An 11667-nucleotide genomic window follows, 5' to 3' on the forward strand; every position below is an offset into this window, starting at 1 on the left:
CAGCCGAAGATGTACCTTCCAAAGGGTCGTCAGAATCGCTCTCGTCAGTTGACAAGCAGGCATATGGGTTTGTTGTCTGTTTAGGGGGTGTGGCACTTTTCAGCATATCTGCAAAAGAGCGTTTAGAATGTTCCTTCAGAGAACGCTTCATTCTATCACCGCGAAGTTTGTACGCGGGACATGCTGAGAGGTCATGCGGATCCTCCTTACAATAGAGGCACTTTTCAATATTCTTACCGCAAGAACCATCCGCATGGGCACCCCCACAGTTAGCACAACGAGGCTTATTGCAGCAATGGGAGGCTGTATGCCCCAATTGTTTGCAGTTCGTACAATTCATTACCCGTGGTACATAGAGACGAACAGGCAGACGAACCCGGTCCAAGAGGACGTAGTTAGGCAAAGCCGAGCCAGCAAAGGTTACTCGATAAGAATCCGATTGAGGATAAGATTTTGTTCCATCCCCGGTGATCGATACTGAATGCAATCGTTTGCAATCCAGTATCTTGACATTCTTAAGTAAGGGATCTTTGAAACAACCCGCCCCGTACTTAAGAATGTCCTCACAAGTCAGAGTCGAATCGGTAACCACGCCGTCTATTTCGACTTCACGAGCTGGTACGTAGACACGGTAGTCCCGCGTAAAGTGCTCGTTTCGAACAATCTCGTTTGCCTGCTGAGAGCTGGTTAACAAGACCCTAAGCTTGTCTGGGCGTACTTTATCAATTCTTTTAACAGTAGGGTATCGCGAGGTCAAGTCGTGAGAAATTTTCAAAAGGTTTAATTTTTTCTCATTTGATTTGGTCCGGAAATATACCGCGTAAGGCCCGGGCGGGAGTGCAAGCCCATCGGGATAGTTCTTAATGCGAGACTTTTTATTGTCAGCGGAAGTCTCCATTTTATCATCTGGGGGAGGGGGATTAACAACAGAAGACACTATCATGGCACGGAATTGTCTCCGCGCAGATAACAGTAAAGGTATTTAAATTCAGTAGGAGAAAATTAAAAAAAAACAACTACACTCAGCTTGTAATCCTTATTCTAGGAGCGGCCGTCGGGACTGGTTCTCGTCGACCGATATATCAAAAACACGGCAGTGCAAAAAACCTCCGAGGAGGAAAAAGCAACAATTGCCTGTGTTATCTATGTCCAACGGCCCTTTCTACTTGTAACGTACGATAACTACACACAGTTTTTTCAATATTATTACTAGGCACTGTTAAAGTCCACCAACTCAATACAAACGATAGAAAACGGAAATTTTCACTTATTTTTATATTGGACGAAAAAATGACGCGCAAAAATTTTTTCCGTCCGCTCAAGCGCACAGCCTACTGAGCATTGACCCATAGTATTATATACCATTCGACTCAGTTCGTCGAGATCGGAAAATGTCTGTGTGTGTGAATGTGTGTGCACTTTTCGAAGATATTTGAACGCGCTCAATTTTCTCAGAGATGGCTGAACCGATTCTAACAAACTTGGGCTCGTTTGAAAGCTACTGTCGGGCCATTGATCAAGTTCGAAGATCAAATGGTTGTGACTTTTGGTTCCAGATATATGATTGTATAAGTGACGTAACCGACAAAAAGCGTTGTATTTGAACGCGCTCAATTTTCTCAGAGATGGCTGATCCGATTTTAACAAACTTGGGCTCGTTTGAAAGCTACTGTCGGGCCGTTCATCAAGTTCAAAGATCAAATGGTTGTGACTTTTGGTTCCAGATATATGATGGTATAAGTGACGTAACCGACAAAACACGTTGATTTTTACCGCTTTTTTATATATATAAGGGTGCCAAAATTTTGGGATCAACTCTATTTTCGTAAAGTTCTAGTGCTCAAAAGTTTAAGCACCTCAAAAAAAGCCTTCATGCAAAATTTGACCTAAATCGGACATGCTTAAGGGGTACTGCCCGGTGGTAAAGGTTTGACAATTTTCGATCTTGAAAAAGCACCATAGGGGGGAGTACATGAAATTTCCAAAATCGAAAAAAATTTTTGATGTCGAAACTCTTAAAACTGAATAAAACATCGAAATTTAGTGTCATCTCAAAACAAATTTTTTTGAAAAAATCAACTTTCTGGGACTTTTTCATATTTTTTCCAAGTCCCAAAAAGTCGATTTTTTGGAAAAATTTTTTTTTCGAGATGACACTAAATCTCGACGTTTCATGCAATTCTAAGCCTTTTGGCATCAAAAATTTTTTTTCGATTTCGAAAATTTCATGTACTCCCCCCTATGGTGATTTTTCAAGATATATGAAAATTTCACTAAGTGGACTAAGAAGGCTTTTTGCCTTTCTCTATAGAAAGGTATTAGAATTGCTGGAAAAACCGACTTTCGAACGGAGCCTCGGAGACCCATAGTGTTATATACCATTCGACTCAGTTCGTCGAGATCGGAAAATGTCTGTGTGTGTGTGTATGTGTTAGCACATACAGCGCTCAATTTTCTCAGAGATGGCTGAACCGATTTGAACAAACTTGGGCTCGTTTGAAAGCTACTGTCGGGCCATTGATCACGTTCGAATATCAAATGGCTGTGACTTTTGGTTCCGGAGATATTATTGTATAAGTGACGTAACCGACAAAAAGCGTTGTATTTGAACGCGCTCAATTTTCTCAGAGATGGCTGAACCGATTTTAACAAACTTGGGCTCGTTTGAAAGCTACTGGCGGGCCATTGATCAAGTTCGAAGAGCAAATGGCTGTGACTTTTTGTTCCGGAGATATGATTGTATAAGTGACGTAACCGACAAAAAGCGTTGTATTTGAACGCGCTCAATTTTCTCAGAGATGGCTGAACCGATTTTAACAAACTTGGGCTCATTTAAAAGCTACTGGCAGGCCATTGATCAAATTAGAAGATCAAATGGCTGTGACTTTTGGTTCCGGAGATATGATTGTATAAGTGACGTAACCGACAAAAAGCGTTGTATTTGAACGCGCTCAATTTTCTCAGAGATGGCTGATCCGATTTTAACAAACTTGGGCTCGTTTGAAAGCTACTGTCGGGCCGTTGATCAAGTTCGAAGATCAAATGATTGTGACTTTTGGTTCCAGATATATGATGGTATAAGTGACGTAACCGACAAAACACGTTGATTTTTACCGCTCTTATATATAAGTGTGCCAAAATTTTGGGATCAACTCTATTTTCGTAAAGTTCTAGTGCTCAAAAGTTTAAGCACCTCGAAAAAAGCCTTCATGCAAAATTTGACCTAAATCGGACATGCTTAAGGGGTGCTGGTTTGACAATTTTCGATCTTGAAAAAGCACCATAGGGGGGAGTACATGAAATTTCCAAAATCGAAATTTTTTTTTTGATGCCAAAACTCTTAAAACTGCATAAAACATCGAAATTTAGTGTCATCTCAAAAAAAATTTTTTTTTGAAAAAATCAACTTTCTGGGACCTAGAAAAATTTTCATATATATATTTCATAAGTCCCAAAAAGTCGATTTAAAAAAAAAAAATTTTTTTTCGAGATGACACTAAATCTCGACGTTTCATGCAATTCTAAGCCTTTTGGCATCAAAATTTTTTTTTCGATTTCGAAAATTTCATGTACTCCCCCGGTATGGTGATTTTTCAAGATATATGAAAATTCAACTAAGTGGACTAAGAAGGCTTTTTGCCTTTCCTATAGAAAGGTATTAGAATTGCTGGAAAAACCGACTTTCGAACGGAGCCTCGGAGACCTATAGTGTTATATAATATTCGACTCAGTTCGTCGAGATCGGAAAATGTCTGTGTGTATGTGTGTGTGCACTTTTAGAAGATATTTGAACGTGCTCAATTTTCTCAGAGATGGCTGAACCGATTTTAACAAACTTGGGCTCGTTTGAAAGCTACTGTCGGGCCATTGATCAAGTTCGAAGATCAAATGGCTGTGACTTTTGGTTTCGGAGATATGATTGTATAAGTGACGTAACCGACAAAAGGCGTTGAATTTGAACGCGCTCAATTTTCTCAGAGATGGCTAAACCGATTTTAACAAACTTGGGCTCGTTTGAAAGGTACTATCGGGCCATTGATCAAGTTCGAAGATCAAATGGTTGTGACTTTTGGTTCCAGATATATGATTGTATAAGTGACGTAACCGACAAAAAGCGTTGTATTTGAACGCGCTCAATTTTCTCAGAGATGGCTGATCCGATTTTAACAAACTGGGGCTCGTTTGAAAGCTACTGTCGGGTCGTTGATCAAGTTCGAAGATCAAATGGTTGTGACTTTTGGTTCCAGATATATGATGGTATAAGTGACGTAACCGACAAAACACGTTGATTTTTACCGCTTTTTTATATATATAAGGGTGCCAAAATTTTGGGATCAACTCTATTTTCGTAAAGTTCTAGTGCTCAAAAGTTTAAGCACCTCGAAAAAAGCCTTCATGCAAAATTTGACCTAAATCGGACATGCTTAAGGGGTGCTGGTTTGACAATTTTCGATCTTGAAAAAGCACCATAGGGGGGAGTACATGAAATTTCCAAAATCGAAATTTTTTTTTTGATGCCAAAACTCTTAAAACTGCATAAAACATCGAAATTTAGTGTCATCTCAAAAAAAAAATTTTTTTTGAAAAAATCAACTTTCTGGGACCTAGAAAAATTTTCATATATATATTTCATAAGTCCCAAAAAGTCGATTTTAAAAAAAAAAATTTTTTTTTGAGATGACACTAAATCTCGACGTTTCATGCAATTCTAAGCCTTTTGGCATCAAAAATTTTTTTTCGATTTCGAAAATTTCATGTACTCCCCCGGTATGGTGATTTTTCAAGATATATGAAAATTCAACTAAGTGGACTAAGAAGGCTTTTTGCCTTTCTCTATAGAAAGGTATTAGAATTGCTGGAAAAACCGACTTTCGAACGGAGCCTCGGAGACCCATAGTGTTATATACCATTCGACTCAGTTCGACGAGATCGGAAAATGTCTGTGTGTATGTGTGTGTGTGTGTGTATGTGTGTGTGCACTTTTAGAAGATATTTGAACGCGCTCAATTTTCTCAGAGATGGCTGAACCGATTTTAACAAACTTGGGCTCGTTTGAAAGCTACTGTCGGGCCATTGATCAAGTTCGAAGATCAAATGGCTGTGACTTTTGGTTTCGGAGATATGATTGTATAAGTGACGTAACCGACAAAAGGCGTTGAATTTGAACGCGCTCAATTTTCTCAGAGATGGCTAAACCGATTTTAACAAACTTGGGCTCGTTTGAAAGGTACTATCGGGCCATTGATCAAGTTCGAAGATCAAATGGTTGTGACTTTTGGTTCCAGATATATGATTGTATAAGTGAAGTAACCGACAAAAAGCGTTGTATTTGAACGCGCTCAATTTTCTCAGAGATGGCTGATCCGATTTTAACAAACTGGGGCTCGTTTGAAAGCTACTGCCAGGCCGTTGATCAAGTTCGAAGATCAAATGGTTGTGACTTTTGGTTCCAGATATATGATGGTATAAGTGACGTAACCGACAAAACACGTTGATTTTTACCGCTTTTTTATATATATAAGGGTGCCAAAATTTTGGGATCAACTCTATTTTCGTAAAGTTCTAGTGCTCAAAAGTTTAAGCACCTCAAAAAAAGCCTTCATGCAAAATTTGACCTAAATCGGACATGCTTAAGGGGTACTGCCCGGTGGTAAAGGTTTGACAATTTTCGATCTTGAAAAAGCACCATAGGGGGGAGTACATGAAATTTCCAAAATCGAAAAAAAGTTTTGATGCCGAAACTCTTAAAACTGAATAAAACATCGAAATTTAGTGTCATCTCAAAAAAAATTTTTTTGAAAAAATCAACTTTCTGGGACTTTTTCATATTTTTTCCAAGTCCCAAAAAGTCGATTTTTTGGAAAATTTTTTTTTCGAGATGACACTAAATCTCGACGTTTCATGCAATTCTAAGCTTTTTGGCATCAAAAATTTTTTTTAGATTTCGAAAATTTCATGTACTCCCCCCTATGGTGATTTTTCAAGATATATGAAAATTCCACTAAGTGGACTAAGAAGGATTTTTTTAGATTAGCATCAATGATTACAAATAGGCAACGCAAATGTCAAGCACAAATTTGGAAAAATGATGCTGACTATGTGACATAAACACTGAAGCATGCTTTTGTGAACTACTCGAATCAATCTGAATGAATTAGTTTCGAAATTAGTATCCGAAATTATTTAATAAAATTATGAAATACATTTACATGAGACTGTTATGAAAGAAGAGAAAGGCATTATCACACCACTAGGTGGATTAAGAAGGGTTTTTAGATTAGCATCACTGTTCTCATACAAATAGGCAACGCAAATGTCAAGCACTAGTTTGGAAAAATGATGCTGACTGTGTGACATAAACACTGAAGCATGTTTTTGTGAACTACTCGAATCAATCTGAATCAATTGGCGTCTAAAATTATTGAATAAATGTATGAAACATATTTTCATGAGACTGTTATGAAAGAAGAGAAAGGCATTATCACACCACTAGGTGGATTAAGAAGGGTTTTTACTATGTATTCAATATACCGATATATGTTATCTCTGTTATTAACTTTGTAATATGAACGGATTTGCGCAATAGTTGATTTATATCATTCAATTTATAATCCTGAAAGACAATCGTAAACATGGAAGAAGAAAACATTTCAAATAAAACTTTTCTCCGAAGCTAGATGGAAATTTATAGGTTGAATGAAGAGATAATTTAGTAAAATAGAGTAATCAGGAATGAAACATTGAAAACATCTGATAACTGAAAGGAAAAATAAACTCCTGCAATTTCGTTAAGCGTTATTGCTCAAAAGTTAAAGTACATAGAAAAAAGTCCCCTTCAAATTTTGAGCTAAATCGGACATAGGTAAAGGGTGTTACCCGGTGGTTAAGGTTTGAAAATGTTCGATCTTGAAAAATTACCATAGGGCGGAGTACATGAGATTTCCGAAATAAAAATTTTTTTTTGATGTCACATGAAATTTCCGAAATCATACATTTTTTATGCCAAAAATCTTGAAATTGCATGAAGCGTCGAAATTTAGTGTCATCTCAATTTTTTTTTTAAATCGATTTTCTGGGACATCATTAATTTTTTTCGATTTTCAAAAAAAAATTTTTTTCGAGATGACACTAAATCTCGACGTTTCATGCAATTCTAAGACTTCTTCAAAAAAAATTTTTCAATTTCGAAAATATCATGAATTCGGATCTAGATGATATTCAGGAACTTTTATGGGACTATAAAACCTTTCATTTGAATTTAAGTTTGTGGAAATCGGTTCAGCCATCTCCGAGAAAAATGATTGACATTATTTCAACAATTTTGGTGCACTTCACCCTGCGATTACGGAATCGAAAGTCGGATCCAAATAAAATTAAGGAACTTTGAATGAAACTTTCAGATCTTTCATTTGAATCTAAGTTTGTGGAAATCGGTTTAGCCATTTTTGAGAAAAGTGAGTATTATTTCACATTTTCAATGCATTATTTTCACATTTTGGGTTCATATCACCCTGTAATTCCGGAACCGGAAGTCGGATCCAATTAAAATTACGGAACTTTGAATGGGACCTTGAGACTTTTCATTTGAATCTACGTTTGTGAAAATCGGTTTAGCTATCTCTGAGAAAAGTAAGTGACATTATTTTCACATTTTTAACACTCCAAATACCAAGCCTAAAGAAAAGTTGGAAGGGTAAATTCGAGCTGTCATAACTCAGCTGTTTTTCAACGAATCTCAATAAATTTTACACCCTAGAATTTTGTGAAGTTCGTAGATTGATTCAAAAACTTTGTAGGAGACGATTGGTAAATGAAAACTAATGAAAATTTGAATTTTTCCGTTCCAGGTTTTTTCACGCGCCCAATATGCCGTATCTGCTTTCCTATTTGATTTCCTTTGGCATAAACTGTCAAAAGAAAACTTTAAAAAATCGATGAATATATATATCTATATATATATATATATATATATATATATATATATATATATATATATATATATATATATATATATATATATATATATATATATATATATATATATATATATATATATATATATATATATATATATATATATATATATATATATATATATATATATATATATATATATATATATATATATATATATATATATATATATATATATATATATATATATATATATATATATATATATATATATATATATATATATATATATATATATATATATATATATATATATATATATATGAATGTTTAATTTTTTCCACATGTTTGTATATAACTCAAAAATTAAAGCGATGTCATGTACATTTTTCTGCTACAAAATATTTGAATCGTTACCAGAAACAAAGTATTAATGAACAAAATTATATATCCGTTCAAAGAAATTTGGTACAAATACAGAGAATTTCTATTATTGGGAAAAATTTTCCAAACAAAATCAAACCAAAACTTTTAAATTATATGTCATATATTTTGTTATTATTTTAGTTGGAAATTTTTTATGAACAAAATTTACACAAAAACTGCAATTTGAATTTCACTGATAATCTTAAATAATTTTGGTAAATATACCTAAACTCTAAAAATAATTATATTTTTGACATAAGATCTAAACAATTTTTATGCACAACCCAAACTACTAAAATTCTGATTATGTATTAGGTTTCCCGTAGAATCTAAAAAACGGCAGTAGATCGGAAATTTCAAAATTTCAAAACTGTAATTGTGTTGATTTCATCTATTTCTTAGAGACGAAAAATTTGATTTTTTCTAATAAAATAAGGTTTGTGATAACACAAAAAATTCAAATATTTCAATGGCTTTATACAATAAGGAATAGAACGAAAAAATATAATAATTTTTTATACTAAATCATGGCAAAAGAAACCAACTACGATTTAAAAATAATACGTTGCTTGATTTTTGTTTTACAAGCAATTAAAAACAAAAACATACATCTTAAATTTTCCGCTTTCCTAAACGACATCAATTGTAATCGATAGAATATTAAAATTTATGTTTCGCAAACTTAGGATTATTTCGAAATGTATAGAATTTGAAAATTTTTTGAATTTCCTATTATTTCTTTAAAAAAATCGAGATAACTCATTGTTCCGAAAAAAGAAATGAGCACCGGACTGAAGGACTTACGGAGTGACCAGAGGTGGAGAGACAGGATCTCCGAAAGCTCTATCATCAATGAATCTATCTACATCTGCTTCTCACTGGAATTCGAAGATAACTCTTTGAAAATTGACCTCCAGAAACGTAGACTTGATTGAATAATTCTTCTTTTATTCTCTTCCTTTTAGTTGGATGAAATAATACAAACTTTTAAACTTAAACAAAAATAGTTCGTAGGTGCTCTTTGTGATCCTTTAACTAGGATTGATAGCGATGTATGTCGATGTAGCCACTTTTGACTTGTATGAGATGGTAGATGAGCAGCACGCGAGCAAGACGTTGAAAACATGTTGCAACGCGATGCAACATGTTTCTTTACAGATTCTATGTTGTAGCGATTCCAGCGATGGTTGCAAACATACACTTCCGAATGGAACATACTCCGCCCCATTGAAATGATTAATTAATTTCAAAATTTTATAGTCCTTTTCACTGATGTAACAAATCAGACTGACAGTTGTCTTCTATTGGCAATATTGATAGTTTGTTGATTTGGCGACGAAAAGTAAAAGTTCGCTGTAAATATCAACAGCTCGAACCAAACCGTCGTCTCCTGGGAAAACCTTCGCCATTTTTCCTAATTTCCATTGAAGTGGGGGTAAATTTTTATTATGAAGCAATACAATCATTCCTAAAGTAAGGTGATGCACTAATTCAAAAATTTTCTTCCTAGGTTGAAGAATACTGAGAAAATCTCTGTTCCAAGCTCACCAAAAATGTTCACGAAGTAATTGCAAATACTGCCATCTATCCAGTCAATTAGTTCGCACGTTTTCCAAAGATGGTTCTGGAATAGCCGTTAACGGGCGACCAATTAAAAAATAAGCTGGTGTTAGTACCGCTGGTATTGAGGGATCCAATGTAGTCACAAACAGAGGTCGTGAGTATAATATAGACTCGACTTCGGTCAGAATTGTTGATAGTTCTTCAAAATTCAACGCTTCAGAGGTTCCGATGATTTTTTTTCATACGGATTTTTACACTTTTCACGGCTGCCTCCCACAGGCCACCGAACTCAGAAGGTATAAAATGCCATTCAGTAGAATTGGATTGGCAGAAATACTCAATACGGTGATGTTGTTGTTCCTCTTTGAACATACGGTAAAGCTGAATCAATTCGTGATTAGCACCACGAAAATTAGTTCCATAGTCCGAATGTAGTTGATGAACAATTCCACGTCGGCTGATGAATCGTTGAAATGCTGACAAAAATGCACTTGTTGTCATATCTGACACCAATTACAGATGAACTGCCTTTGTTACCATACAAACAAAGACCGAAACGTATGTTTTCAAAATGGATGCTTTGTGTAAACCTTGTTTAATGTGAAACGGCCCAGCATAATCTACACCAGTGACTGAGATGGTGGTGCGGGTGTGACCCCGCAGGAAAGAAGATTTCCCGTGTACTGGGATGTTGTCGTTGGCCGTACTTTAAAGCATTTAACGTAGCTTCTAGTGACTGAACGGATGGTGGAGCCAGCGTTGACTATCCAATAGTCACGTTGAAGTACGTGCCTTAATCCAGTAGGCCCAATATGTAGGTGTGAAACATGCAGTTGACGAATGAAGGATCGTACAATGAAACATTTGTTGGTAAAATAATTGGGTGTCTCGATGAAAACGGAAGAGCTGATTTCGAGAGATGGCCTTTTACTCACAATAAACCATCCACAAGAATTAGATTAAGCAATGCAAGCTAATGAACAGCATTTCCGGATTTAAGTCTTGAAGATCACAAGTAATGCCTTTCGTTGTTCTGCTACTGTTGGAATTGCGTTGGTAGTGCGGGCTGTAGAATTCGTTTTTTGAGTATTGTGGCAGAACCTCAATACAAGAGCCACGATGCGCTGCAATTTCTTAAATGAACTATACTTCGGGAAAACTGCTAATGATTCATCTTTTGTAATAGAAAGTGCGATGACCAAGGGCTTCAACTCTGCAATTCATAATCAGGAAGTTCAACATGTTCGGCAAATTGATCAGTTTCTGTATCAAGAAAAGATTGCCCATTCCACCAAAGAACATTTTTCGCGAGATCATTGGGCGATTGTCCACGCGATACGATGTCAGCAGGGTTTTGTGTGGTATGAACATATCTCCAAGCAAAATTTGTTGTTGAATTTGTATATCGACTACACTTACAACTTAAGACGATTTGGCTGTCTGACCACAGAATGACCTGTCGAAATGTTGTCTGCATGGCTTGAAACACCTTTGTGACAAGACGCGTCAGTCTTTTTGAGAGGCATCAGAGAAACCATATAATTCAATATCAACAAATTCGTCCCCAATGACTTTTCTAGGCATTCGGATTTCGTTGATTCCAATAAGAGCAAGCTTGAACTGGCTCCATCCTTGTTGAAAATCTTCATTTATTGGTTCATCCCAGTCTACTACATTACGATAAGATTTGCATTAATAATTTCGCAGTCACTATCACTGGCGAAAGAAGTCCCAATGGATCGAACAACTTAGCGATATCGGACA

The sequence above is a fragment of the Malaya genurostris genome, chromosome 2 (genome assembly GCF_030247185.1).
Source record: "Malaya genurostris strain Urasoe2022 chromosome 2, Malgen_1.1, whole genome shotgun sequence".
Taxonomy (NCBI): Eukaryota; Metazoa; Arthropoda; class Insecta; order Diptera; family Culicidae; genus Malaya; species Malaya genurostris.